The following is a 14621-nucleotide window of genomic DNA, read 5'->3' as shown; positions in this document are numbered from 1 at the left end:
AACCTAGATGCTCATCAGCGACACTTTCCTATCGCTTTTTCCCCCCTCTGTTCGCGTGCATGCTACTGAGCCTGCCCTGCGAAAAACCACACAATACAACAGTGTTTGATCTGCTGCACTCATATTATCTTATCTCACAAATGGTTTTCTTTTACAAAGGTAAAGACGTGCAGGGGGGGGGGACACTTTGAAATGAAAGAGGTGATGAAGAGACACTGTTCACAACTTAAAATAATTCCCAACTAGTAACCATTGGCTGGAACAAGTCAAAAGAAGAGAAGAAGAAGGGGTGTCATCCATAATGGCCTCGCAGACGGACTACAGTGCAGGTCTGACCTGGCCTCTTTGCTCTGTGTCTGCAACCACCAGTTTTCCCTTGCCCTCTTTTACCATTACCCATTAACACTGTTAATTATCCAAATCCATCATTCTTGGGGTAAATGAAGACTGCCTCTTTAATTCAATTTAATAGGATCATTTTCCAACCCACATTCACTTTAGCCCCAGCTGCCCGCCTACTAGTCCCCCACTGTGTCTCTCTCTCCCCCCCCCCTTCCCCCCAATGTATCTGTGACTCCTTTGGCTGCATCTTCTATGGTCTGGCTCTCTACCATTGGTGGGAGGGGAGGGTGATGGGGGCTAAGGCTCGCTGGCAGTGATGGGCCGACGCGCTGTTGATCTCCCATGTCTTGTCTTGGCTCGGCTGGTGGCAAGCAGCAGTTCTGGGCTTCCAGTCTGCTGTGCACACTTCCTGCCTGCCGCACACAAACACCGACACACACACACAGAGGCTCAAAGTACCATCCATGTTCACCGGGGCTTAGCTAATCCTGTCACATCAGGCTAGGTTGGCTGAGTTGAGGCCTTTCTTCCACCCCGACTCAACACACACACGCACACACACACGACCACCACCACCTCCGTGCACCTCCCTGCTTTGCCACCACTTCTTCACTGACTCCTGTTACTCACTTTCTCTCTCTCTCTTAACCTTTGTTTCATTTAACAAGGTCACACTTGGCCAACTATGGCATGCAAGTGATGAGACGGGACAGCTGACGAATCTCTGAGTGTTCCTGTGCGATCTTATGGCTAATGACATCACAATATATTTTTATATTTCCATTTTTTTAAACAGCAAAAATACTGTGGTTTCTTTGCAAACAGACTGCATGCAACTTGCACTGCCATGCAATCTAATGGGTTTTAAAGAGGCCATCTAATGATGGCTGTTACAGTAAGAGACAGGCATGCATGTCACCTGTTGTGATGGCACGCCACCAAAATTTGTTTATAAAATATACAGGTCTCATTTTGTCTTTTCTTTCCTGTTGTGTGTACAGTGTGTGTAGTGGTATCTGTATCAAAACAGATTTTCCATGCAATTACAGCCATACCATGAGTGACTTCAGGCTGCGTATTGCATGGCTTCTCCAATTTTCCTAACTGAGAAGTGTCTGAAGCTTTTTTTTAAACATCCATTAGAGTTTAAATAAAATAATACATCAAATACAGAAAATAAAGTACACGATTCCATGCTTGAAAAGAAACACTGAGCGCACGTTAACGCGCCACAAAGGCCATCCTTTGAATTCTCTGAAGAATTTGTTAAATATTAGCTCCTCTTATCCCATTATTCAGCGTGTGGGTAAATTTGCCCCCATTTCCACAGTACACCCCCCCTTTATCCCCCGAGACTAAACACACTCAAACCCACACATACATATGCACACAGTGCTCCCTTTACAAGTTTCCCAGACAGAGACAGACTCTGGGAGAGTTTCAAATGATTTTAGCCATGATTTAATTTGGTTTGTTAAAGGGTGATGTCAGCACAATGGGAGACGAGCCTCTAAATCCACTACATTCACCCAAAACGCGCAGATGAGATAATCACTGGTGACGTCTACGAAAACACTTATTATATTTGCCCATCGCCTGGCTGAAGCTGTTAAAACTCATCAGCGTTATTCCCTTTTTTTTTTCTCTGGGAAAGAGAAAATAGCTCAACATATAGTCGAAACTGTCACCCCCTTTTAAAGAGACAGCGGCGACTCTGTTGTGGCTGCGGACAGAGTTTAGAAAAGACAGGACGGGCCCATCAGAGATCCATTCAATATTCAATTTGTTTGCACCCAATACTAATTACATAAAACATGCACCACTTTTTCCTTTTTTCTTTTCTGGTTCTACCGAGAACAACAATGTCAAGGAAGCTCCAAGTGTGTGGCTGCATGTATGCATTGCTTGTTAGAAATATGTAATAGTACCACGCAAGAAACTGCATGAATGAGTACTGCTGCTCCCTTAACTTGTCCACACATCTCGCAATGGCTTAGGGCTGGCAAGGTAGCGGGGGAGATAAGAAATGGATCAACGTGAGCCTTTCTCATAGCTTAATTTATTTTAAATCCAAGCCCTGTTTACACATGGCACACCGAGAGGCCTTGTCAGCTCTAACTAGCATTGAGATATTTAAAACCATTAACGCTGTACAGCGGCAGCCTGAACCTGTATGACACAAGCTGCTGCTGTATGAGGCAAAGCCAGAAGTCTAACTGCTACAGATTCCACTTTCAAACAAAGCGTAGCTACAAAACTCTTATCAGACACTCGGATATTATGATAATACCTCAACCTGCCTTTTTTTTTAATGTGAGGAAAAACGTAAAAACTACACATGCATTAAAAGGAGTTATTATTATTCCTAATTTAGTGTATATTTAGCACAGCGGCTAATCCCACAGAGGCAAGGGTCAGAATATGAAACGCACAGGCTATCTACCTCCCAACAGGATAGCCTCGTGGATCAGCAGTGGTAGCCATGTTGACCCGCCCAGTTATTAAAGAGGCTAATCTGTTCAACATGTCAATGTTAGCACTTTTAGCTGCGATTAATAAAAGAAGACCCCAAGAGTGCTGTGTGTGCTTTTTCAGTGCCCCAGGTTGTTTTCATTTGGTTTGTATTTTTAGTGGTTTTCGCTGTTTGGTAATTCAACAGTCCTCTTTTCTCCTATTAGCATAAACAGTGTAAATTATTAACTTTGTTAAAAGAATTATAATCAGCCATGAATCCTTAGCTCTGTAGTACTTTTGTGTGTTTTTGCCCGCTTTCTGCCACTGGCAAAGACTCACAATGGCATTGCAGGCATCATTAAAGCGAATGTAACTTTATATTTTATAGATATGGAACAATGCGCACGCGATGCCTGACTTTGTGGCCGTTTCTTCTTAAAATGTATGGTCTGGTGGCTTTCACAGGCCAGCAGCAGCAGAACTGCTCTCTAACAGACTTGCTTTCTAAGTGCCTGGTGCTGTGTCTTAATTTGTAATCTAGTCAAACCAATTGTCCGCTAGCTAAAAAGGTCACCGAGACAATAGACTACACAGCCTCCCACAATGTAGAGAAAGCCCAGGGTGTCTTCTGTAGCTTTTTAACCAAAGATGTAATTAAGACACCTTCATCTTCCTGGGTGAGAAGGGCACCAACAAGCGTCTGCTGGAAACGCAGGAGGAACTCCACATTGCTGGAAACGGCAGATGTGAGACACAAGAAAAAGAAAAAAAAATCACTCGTCTCTAAAGTGGAGCGTCACCCCTGAAGACATCTGGTAAGGGTACCTGCTCGTGCAGTCAGTGTGTGATTTTATACATCGGGACGGCGACTGTGGCAAAGCAAGCTTGTTGGGAAAAACTGAGTAATGCAAAGCAACACAGGAGAGGCAGAGGGGGGACTTAAAGGACGTGATTTATCTGGGCTTGATTGCGTGTTAATCGAGGTTACGTGTATTAAGTGGAATCTAATTGGAACAGACACTGGCAGTCTGACAGATCGACATGATGCAGATGGATTGAGGGGGAGGCGGAGAAAGGGGGGAGCGAGGGAGACAGGGAAAGGGAGAGAGAGGCATAGTGCAGTTGAGAAGAGAGGAAAACAGAGGCAAATAAACGTATCATTTTGTTCCTTTACGTGGCCAAACACCAAGAGTTTTATGATACCCAACATTAAAAGAGAGCCTCTGAAACCGTCCAACCATATAAGCGAAGACACGTCTCACGTGCGTGTCGTGATTGGCGGCTGATGAAACGTGTAGAGGAGGACACACACGAGTGAGATTTTGAGTGACAGGACACAGCACTGGAATCCGCCCTCCCCCCTGCAGTTGCCACAAACAGTCATTTCTGCTTTATTGGAAATGAGAGAAAAAAAAATACCCCTCCTAAAAAAACTCGAGGTAAAGAGGTCGAGTGACAGCTGCCGGAAAATTTCCCACCTCGACGAGGGGACGAGCAACTGTTCCACCGGTTCTTATGACTCTTTGCTTCCCCCTGACAGGCGACAACTGTTTCGAAGGCCCTCTCCCCAAATCTGAGGCTGAATGACGCTTTCAGTGTTACCAGAGTAAAAAAGAGGACCACCTGTTAAGGTCAAGCAACTGCTAACTCACAGCCAGTGGGAGGGGATAGTGAAAAGGGTCCAAAAAGACAAGAAAAAGACTCGGAGCTGAACATACAGTGTTGCACTGAGACAGCTTCTATTGTGGCGTTCCTCTGAATTGGTCAGTGTGGCTATAATTGGTAACGAAGGGATACAAAGTGTGAGTGACAAGAGAGGCCTCAAAGCAGCAAATGGCCCAGGAGCAAAAATGACTGTCACAGCGTCATTATCTAAATCAGGGTTCAAAATACAGTAGTTCCCAACAAAGGGGTCACTTCTACTGATATGTGTGTGTTTAAAGAAACTAAAACTGGACGTAAGAGGAAGACATACAAGGAGAAACGACAAAGCGGGCAACTATGGGCATAATTCAGGGGAGGTTTGCAGGACGCTACAGCACTCGAAACTTCACTCATCAACACAAAATGCCTAAATTGTTCTCGACGTGATCCCGTCATAGCAAAGAGACAGGGGAGTTGTTTCGGTCATCCGTTGATTTGATCCATTATGACTGTTACACTAATTGCATTAATAAGGGCAAAATTGCTATTTTGAAACAGAATTTTCATCCTCTTCATTTGGCTAACCTTATCGCCTCTCTACTCTTCCTACATGGAAGCCGGTGACTGTGACTGTGCGTGTGTGTTCGTGAGTGCGTCTCTGCCCCCACCATGTAATGGCTATAAGGTCATCTCTATTTTCCAGGCTTGGTGTACAATGTCGTTGGATTGCAACATTTTGCATGGTTAAAAACAACAAAACGAGCTTTGATATTTGACTCCCTGCTATTTTCGATATGTGGCCCAAACCTCATTTAACGGCATCACAGTGTATGTTTGAAAAAGTTGCAAAACTAAGTCGTGTTTGCCTAAACATTCAAAAGGACGACACTGTCTTACAGTGAGCGCATTTGAAACCGGCTTTTAAAAAGTACATTAAAATGATCGTGTCCTTGAAGGGTGCATTTAATTTACTGTAAACTTCATTGTATCAGTACACAGAATGCGTGGGCATGTTTTCTGCCTATTTGTGCTGAATGTCAGTACTTGTGGTACTTGTGTGTATGTTCAGCCCTCATCGGCCTCTAACATTGAGAGGAATGACACTCTGTGATCAAGGACATGAATTGCTCATTGATTTTTAGGGGCCAGCTTAACTATCCATTCCAATTGATTTTTAGCTTTGCTGGGTGTGCGAGTTATGGCAGTTTTAATGTATCATCTGTATGTGTACTCATCACCCTCTGCAAGAGGATTTACAATAGTCTGCGGATAATGCATATACAGCACCATGTGCAAACGTGGGACAGGGACTTTATCCTTTTCTGCTGCTTTTTCTTTTTATTATTATAAATTCCAAGAAGCAGAAACCATAAAACCATATTTTTATAATAGGTGGAAAAAAAGAATCACCTTGGTTATTATCTGCTCCAGGACTTAGTAAATGATCTATTGGGAATATACAGCATTGTTTTTTATCTTGATACATTCATGGAAAATAAAACCAAAGCGTGTGAATGAACTGTAATCCTCTTTAATGCTAATCAGTGTTGTTTAGAGCGTTCATGTCAGCTTTCACTTCCACATAGCCACAGTAACCAGAAAAAGAGTTGAAATTGCAAATGGACTCATGCTCTACAAACAGAAGCACTATGGCTTTGCCACAAACCATCACCATGAAAAAAATTTAGTACATTTTTTTACTAAATTTTAAAATATATATACATATATATATATATACACACATATTATATATATATATATATATACACACATATTATATATATATATATATATATATACACACATATTATATATATATATATATATATATATATATATATATATATATATATATACATACATACATACATACATACATATATATATATATATATATATATATATATATATATATATATATATATATATATACACACACACACACACATATATACATATATATGTATGTTTGACACTATTTTAGTTCTTTACATTTAGAAGGCGGTTGTCAAAAGAAAAACAAAAAAAAACCTCACATTACCACGAATTAACAATTCATATAAACTATTAATAATCAATGATTTGGTGATGTAAGAGACAAAGTCAGAGCAATGTGATCCAAAAGGCAGTCTAAAGTCATCTGTCAGGTAGAAAGTCATTAAAATAGGGGCTCGTTTTCCTGTACCAAGCTTAGGTTTCACTGAGGCAGGGATACATTTCTATTCTTCAGCAAAAGGCTGCGCGCTCTCATATGATATCATCTCTTTCAGAACATTACTCTCAGTGGCTTGTCTTTTTTGTCTTTTGTGTTTTTCTTCAATTCAAATTGCCCTTTTTTCCAAATGGTTTTGGGTGAAGCAGGCCTCTGTGTGAGGTAACTGCCTTTTGTTCAGTGAAAAGGACTGCATAAAGCACACTTTACTCCATGCTTTAAAAAAACAAGCCTGCTTAATTAATGTTTTACAAGTGCTGCTGTATTCTTAGTAAAAAAAAAAAAAAAAAAGCCTCTATCAAAGCCGGCAGGTTCAGATTACGTACCCTAATTGAAATTCTGAATTTCTAAGCCAACTTCTTTTTTCCCTGCTCCCGCTCTTTCTCCCTGCACACACAATAAAGCCTAGTGTTTTGTAGTCCACAAATGACATCAAATCATCTAAGTAATATGGGCTTTTCTTTTTTTTTTCCTGTATTCTCATGTTCTGGTAGTGGGTTCATGAGACAGCTTAATAAAGCAGTAAATGCTTGGGGAAGCCTGAGAGCCTACTGTGTACGGGTGTATGTGTGTGTGTACCCATGTGCACACGCGTGCTCTTGTGTTTTACCTCCACCAGGGACCTCAAAGCAGAAGGCAAAGCCTGGTTCCACACACTCAAGCAGATTTTCCAAAAGAATAAAGCAAGAATAAAGCCGGAGAACAAAAGAGAATGACTAATACAGAAACCAAAGCCAAAAGTAAGACACTTATCTCATGGGTTGACATTCATAGAGCCCATATTAATGCAGTCTGAGCTAAATGAATACAGCATAATTTACAGGTTATACATGCATTAGGTGCTGGAGGAAGGCAAGCTGTGTGAACAGCTGCAGGTGTGGGAGCAGCCAGGCTGAGGCTGAGTTTGGACAAGCATCACAGACACCAAATGGCACAATAGAGGAAACATAGGTTTCTATGTGCTGGTGACAATGATCTAAGATGTAGTTGGAGACTGACTCCACAGGGACATGGGGGGAAAATGCTTTTTGCTCAGCTCGCAGCATATATGCACAAACATTTGTTTCAAAGGGAAAATTTCAACCTTTTCTACCATCACTGATTATCTGGCAGGTAAGTGTAGCAGGTGATTACATAAATTATAGAGTTTAAAAAAATGTCATCCCTGATAACCTTTGTTCTAAGTTAATCATTGCAGCAAAAGAAAATTGCTTCTCTCCTCTTTTATATTTACCCAAACTCCCCCTCTTTCAGCGGGGTATTATTTTATTGGCTTGTTTTGCAAGCATTATAACTTTGCATTCTTCTCCCAAGGTCAGTTTCTACTGTGCCACAAGGACTATTTACACATGGGGCTTTTTCAGGTCAGTTCCATTGTATTTACATCAAATAATTTTTGATAAGGGATGTAAAAGACCTATAAACCCAACATCATAAACAGGAGAGGTGTAGCTGAAATAAGGACAAAAGATCAACGGCTGAATTTTTCCTTATCTTAGACACGTTGATATTTTTGAGTCAACTCTCGTCACTCCCTCACCAACCCCCGCTTCGCTCTCTCTCCCTCCGCTGAGTGGGAGCGTGGACTTGTTAGATTTAGTCCAATGGCTTCCCAGTGCGGCCAGCGAGCGAGCTCTTGTTTCATAGAGAAGCAGCTCCCCTGTTATCTCCCTAGCACTATAATCACTTAACAAAGACTTGGGCATTTGCACAAATTAAAACATCAATAATGCATAAGTGCTTTTCAGTTTTGAGCTATAGTGTCCCCGTATTGGGATGAAATACCCCCTCAGTCAGTGGAAAAACTTCTAGCTCGCCATCTTCCGTCGCACAAACGACTTAGAGAAGCCACAGTCCCGCTTTGAGCAACAGCCCCTCCTTTGCTTAAACTTGAGGCTAAAGCTGCGGCGAACAGTTGGGATCTGCTTTGGTAACGGGACAAAATGGCTGGGCTGAGTGGGACGCGGAAGTTGTTTTAAAGCGAGAGGCGGTAAGTGGTGGTGGTGCATCAATGCAAACAGGCAACACCCTTGAGTGGCGCAGCGTGGCATCCTTCCATAAACAACACCACCGCCATGTCTCCGACATTTATGATTTGTGGTCAGAATGGCAACGCAGGCCTGATTCTAATCCAAGTCTGCATGTTTGCCCTATCCTTACATGGCTAAATCTGCCCGACCTACTCTCTTATTTTCCCAGATGAAAACACCAGACGTTTCATATGGCTGTCAGGGAGCTTTGCTTAAAACAAGTTATATTAGAACATTACACTTGGACAAGGGAAGGGAAGGGCGGGAGCATCATGGGAAAGAAACTAAGTAACACTTTGTACCAGGATGCTGTTCGGGCTACTGTTTAATTTGAGAAGAAAACCTCCTTCATGTTTATCACTGCAGTTGCGACTCGGTTGCGCTGACTATGGAGGAGTTAAGTATCATTATTGGACTAGTAAATCCATGACCAGTACCATTCCAACACCAATTGAGGACGAGCCATTCTATACAGATGGCCTCAAGGACAATTAGCAGTAATGATTGGTTGCCACATAAATGAGGGGAATTCTATTTGCTGGTGCACTTGCGGATGATCACAGACCAAATGCCTCTGACAATAATATGGATGGCTGCTTTAGACTTACTTGTAAATGCTGGTTAAATATACAGCAGAGCCGGAAAAAAAAACAGTCGTTTCTGCGGCGTCTGACTGTCTCTCTAATATTGAAGTAATACACGGCAAAGGAAGGTTAAACTTCACCCGTTTTGCAGACTTCCCACTCTGATGAAAAATAAAGAGATGAGACAAAATAACACAGTGATCTAAAATATTATCTCTTCAATCATACCCTTTTCCCCCGATATCTTCATCCCCCCCTCGCCCCTCCCTTCTCTGTCAGTTAGTCTGGCAAACAATCCCCTTGTTAGCAAACTGTTAAGACAGCCGCTTGGTACACAAATTGCGCTCGACCAAGCGAATTTGTTTTGCAAGGGTGACCTGTTTAATCATCTCATTTTCTTTGGCGGACATTTATTCATCTGGTTTCCACGGTTACAGAGAACATTAAGGGGCTACAGTAATAAGGCTGGAGAGTCAAACAGGTAATAAAAAAATTAACGCCATTTTCCAGCAGCCGAGGACAGTGGGTGAAATGAATCAAGGGAGAGGGGAGAGGAGCAGCGGGGGGAGCGGGGGTGGGTGGGGTGAGTGTTGAAGAGGGAGGGAGGCGGGGGAGGGAGGCGGGGGAGGGGGGGGGCTCCAATATTGTCCAAACAATAAGCCTTAGCGGTTATTTTACTCTGTAGATCAGGTGGTGCTGTTATGGACATGACACTTTGGGCACAGAGCAGGAGAGATAAAGCTTTTAACGTGGCCCTGCTCCTTTTTTTTATTGTCATTTAGCGATTACATATCAGAACAATTAAAAGTTAGCCCAAGATATCTATTAACTTTGCTCTTTTTTTATTTCTCCTGCGCTCGAGAGGCTAGATAATTTGCACTTTTGGCAGCGCAACGTGTCAATAACATGCAAGGGGACAGCATGACATTTAAAAGCCCTGGTGAGAAACGCTTCGCAGTCCTCCCGAGTTGAATGATGTTTTCTTCTATTGTCGTCTGAAAAAAACAAAGCAAAGCAAAACTGAGAAACGGCAGAAGAAAACAAGAAAACAACCTTGAAGATTATGGAGTTTATTGCTCTCAGACTGACAGTGATCTACACACAAATTGAGAGAGTCCAGTTTCTGGCCAAATATAGAAAATTCCGGTACAATAGGGGGAACAGGTGCTGAGGGCCCACAGAAAGTGACGAAGCCCAAGAGCTGGGTAGCTGCTGAATGCCAAATAAGGCAGTGAGACACGTTGCACCAAAGCACCAAACACCCTACTGTAATGTCATTTTCTAAGTCTGATGACTGTCAACAATTCTCCCTCTGACTGTATTCCCTATACGTGAGCGTGCTGCTTCGGACAGTTTCCCCACTTTAATAATAACCGAACAAGCGAAAACAGGCAACAATTTTTATGCATTACTCATTTCTCCACTCCTTCCAAAACTATTTCTAATTGACAGCACGGCTTTGGCACTCCTAAAATATGTACAAAACGTCTCAACCTAACCCTTCATCATTTAAATTGTCTGGTTTAACCTGTATTTGGGCATTTTGCGACTCTGCCAACACCCTTATGAGAAACAAACCAAAATGAATTCTTTTCTTTGTTTGCTGTCGTGTTACTTGTATATACATTGTTGCCCGGGTGGCTCCGGTGCGACTGAGGTTGGGAGAGGGAAGCACGACTGCTGGCAGGCAACATCTCTCCGGAGAGGGAGGGGAAAAAAGAGATGTCAGCCGACCCGGTCTCGCACACGTGCGCGCGCGCACCACACACACAAACACACACAAACGTAGGATACGCACTCTAACATCAAACATACACCGCTCGCGTGTCACAAGGAGCGCTCTCCCCTCTTCGCTCCTCCCCGAGGCAGGAGCCTGGAGAAACACACTCTCGTCATACATGCAGGGTGAAATCCCCTGAAGGCGATACAGAATGGACAGAAAAAAGGCTAAGCTGTGACTACGGGACTGCCAACTGTTCTGCTAACAGCCTCTTAACAGGTGTGGACTCTAGAATCATGTAATCCTATCAAGTTACCCAGCAAAAAAAAAAGAAAAAGAAAGAAAGAAATCCGGCAAACTGCATACTCCTGAACTCCTCTCCCCCTCTCCTTCCCCCTCTCTTTCTGTTGTGACAGAAATGAACAGCTGGGCTTCAGATTTATCATGTACAGACAGTAATTATTGCTGGTGCTGCTTGCTACTGACCCAAGTGAATAGAATGTCACATGAAAACACACGCGCGCGCGCGCGCAGCAGAAGGGGAGCTGGATTCGAGGGGTGCCGGGTTGGGGACCGTGCGGAAGATGCGTCGGTGACACAAAAGACAGAGCAGGGCAGTGTTTAAACGTCACTACGCTTCTGTTTGCAGTCAATTATGGTTGAGGACAGGAGTATTGGCTGTGTAACCCGGCAGAGCAAACATTTTGTTGCTCGCAGTGAAGGTGACGGGAAAAAAAAAAGGTTCAATGTTTGTTCCTGTTTTGTTTGTTTTTTTCTTTTCTTTTCCTCCAATCAAAAATAAAATCAGAGATATCCCGGCAGGCCCAGAATTCCTGTCAAGAGAAAGGTGACAGAAAACTGAAACTGAGAGAACTGAGAGATAAACTCAACACTAAAAAGCAGCAGCAAGGTGTGAAGACCAATTTGTTTCAGCACCTACTATTCTCTATATGCTTTGCTTTTCCGTACATGTATGACTGACTAAACTTGCCAACAATTTTACTCAGTGGTAAATATATATATATATATGTAAAGGAAAACAATTGATACTGGCCTATGCAAAGTATTTCTTTTACTATCTCAAACCAGTCTGACCCCACCTGCTGTATGTATACCAGAGATAAGAGGGTGAGGAGATAGACAATTAATCTATTACCCATGTCAATCACTGTCCTTGTCATTAGATAGTTAACCCCACGTTTGCTGACTGCTTTCACACACATTCAGCTGGAAGTTGCGGTCCGCCACATTCCATGCCCACTAACCTACGTACGGCCTGCTTCACACCTTAAAGACCCCCTGCCACATTTAAAGGGATTAGTCACCACATTTTGTGCCGGCTTAATCTCTCTTTCAGCTGGCCTAATAAGTGCGCCCCGATAAGCGAAGCATGCAAATTCATTCATGGCCAGTGGAGACCATGCTTTCAGACAAATGCGCCAAAGTCTTGCACTCTGCTAATTACCTCTTCATTTTCCCCGTTTTCCCCTCTTATATAGCATATCAACAAGCAGAGATTATTCTACTCCCTCGCTTTGCATGAAATTATAATTTCATATGTAAGATTAGGGGGGGAAAAAAGTTACTGGATGCATCTCTCCTGACTCTGCTGCGCACCAGAATACATGACACGGCACATTCAGCTGAGAGATAAAAAAAAAAAAGAAAAAAGATTTATTTTCTCCTGGTTATGATGATAAAAATGTGTGTGAGGGGGGGAAATATTAAAAACTATTTTTTTTCTTTTATGTGCTTTTCTAATTTACAGTATAATTTATAAGTGACTGCCTTCCATTTTGAGGGAACATAATTACGAAGGATATTTCAGGATTTCCACTACTCCTATTCTGAGTACAGCAGCTTCACAAACACGCAATATCCGTGACAATAAAAACTTAGCAAGTTATGTTTTAGATAATAAAGGCAATGAAGACCCAAGGTGCAACCTGTTTATCATTCTGGAATATTTCTTCACCAAGTATTAATTAGGCCATTACTCCAGATTGGTGACGGGGAGCTTTGAGGTTTTAATTAGGTGCTGGCCACTGCATGAGTGCACAGGAGTGAAGAAAGGGGGTGGTGATGCCACTTGCCTTACTCCTGGCCCATATCAAGTAGCCCTGAACACTTTGGCTACTGCGGCAAGATGCATAGCAGCCCACGTGCATCTGGAGTTTATTTGATCATTTGATCTCTGATGTTTCCTCTTCCTGTCGGTGAAGGCAAAAAAAAAAAAAAAAAAAAAGGCCAGTTGGTGTGATTTGTGTATTAAAAGATGGGGGTTAAGGTAATTATGGTGTTGGGTGGTTTGTGTCTGGTGACTGGGCACAGGCTCAATCAGGACTCAGCTGTCCCTCTCTTTTTCTTCACCCCCCCACCCTTACACACACACACACACTCACACACACACACACACACACACCAGCGTGCACGTGCACACACACACTCACACACACACACACTTCCCTGCCCTTGTCTGCTGTCTGTGTCCCCCCTTCTCTACCCCTGCCACTCTGCTAAAACCAGGGATAACGCACACAGCCTCGCATAACATCAATCAAATACCGAGAGCGGACCATAAAACTACACAAACACTATACGCTGCCATTAACTACTGCATGTGACACTTTGTAAAATAGAGAAAATGAATTTGAAGATCTAAAAAGAATTAAAGGGTAAGGAAAAATAAAAGGGGTTTGTTGTTTTAAAGTTTTTTTTAAATAAACAGTAAAATGCTAAAATAAAATATCTTCATTTTTAACATTGAGAAGAAAACAAAACAGATGCCGTTTAAAAAAAACCCTAAACAACACACATCTATTTCTAAATTCAGTAGCAGAGAGTGAGGTCTCATTACATTCAAATAACATAAGTGAACAATAAGAAAAATCTCACATTTTGGTATAATTTTAAACATTTATTAAATAAATAAATGTGCAGAATGCGAGTGTTTTTCCTCGGTTGACAAGGCGATACTAATCACCTCGTTGCTGAGAAGCACTCTTCCCTGACAAGGCTCCTTAGAATACAAGGATCCCCCAGGAGAAATCGGCACGAAAGAGGTTAAAGACAATGACTCGCGTTTTTTCCCTCCAAACGTCTCCCTGTTAAATTTATTTCAAAACTCTGTTAATCTGCTGTACACAACATTTCCATTAGCATAGCCCGGCCCCCTAATAAAAATTCCAGCTAGTTTAATTAAAAAATGTAAATTTACTGTCATCCAAGGAGCTGCAGAAATAGGAGTGCAACAGCATATTTTATTGCTTAAGACATCAAATTGATTCGGGTTATTGCTAAATTGTGATAAAAGGTTATTGAGGGCCTTCAGACCTGGGCTTGTTTTTTCTCCCCTCATTTCATCCTAGTTTTGTGGAGGGCCGTAAACGATGGAGAGGGCCACAAAGGGTTAATGAGACGACTCAGTGAGGGAGAAGGCAATCAACATTATGACTCATAAGAGGGGAGAAAAACATTTTCCAAGCTGACGAAAAGTTTGAAATTAGGGTGTGTCACAATAACAGTTGAACTTGTTTGTTGTTATTTCAAACGATAATGCAGGACACCTTAAATAACCAGACATAATAACCGAGCTCTCTCCTGTCTGCCTCTCCTGAGTGTTTGTGAAACCCTGT

At 42.3% G+C, this 14621-nt stretch overlaps 1 protein-coding gene across 4 annotated transcripts in view; it reads right to left on the bottom strand.

The window, feature by feature from the left end:
• casz1 (castor zinc finger 1) overlaps nt 1-14621 on the bottom strand; it is a 167594-nt gene that overhangs the window by 55514 nt on the left and 97459 nt on the right. The window contains exon 1 of one of the 4 annotated variants that reach the window (XM_086276886.1): nt 9291-9492. The exons of the other annotated variants lie outside the window; for them this stretch is intronic. The gene's annotated coding sequence lies outside the window, so the exon portion shown is untranslated. Of the gene's footprint in view, nt 1-9290; nt 9493-14621 lie in introns of those variants that run through there. 4 annotated transcript variants of the gene reach the window in all.

Source organism: Aulonocara sp. 'chitande type north' Nkhata Bay, linkage group LG20 (genome assembly GCF_057382095.1).
Source record: "Aulonocara sp. 'chitande type north' Nkhata Bay isolate Kocher_YH1m ecotype deep benthic linkage group LG20, A_spYH_male_GT1.1, whole genome shotgun sequence".
NCBI classification, from domain to species: domain Eukaryota; kingdom Metazoa; phylum Chordata; class Actinopteri; order Cichliformes; family Cichlidae; genus Aulonocara; species Aulonocara sp. 'chitande type north' Nkhata Bay.
The sequence above is the reverse complement of the archived record's forward strand: the minus strand, read 5'-3'. Positions and strand labels throughout refer to the sequence as shown.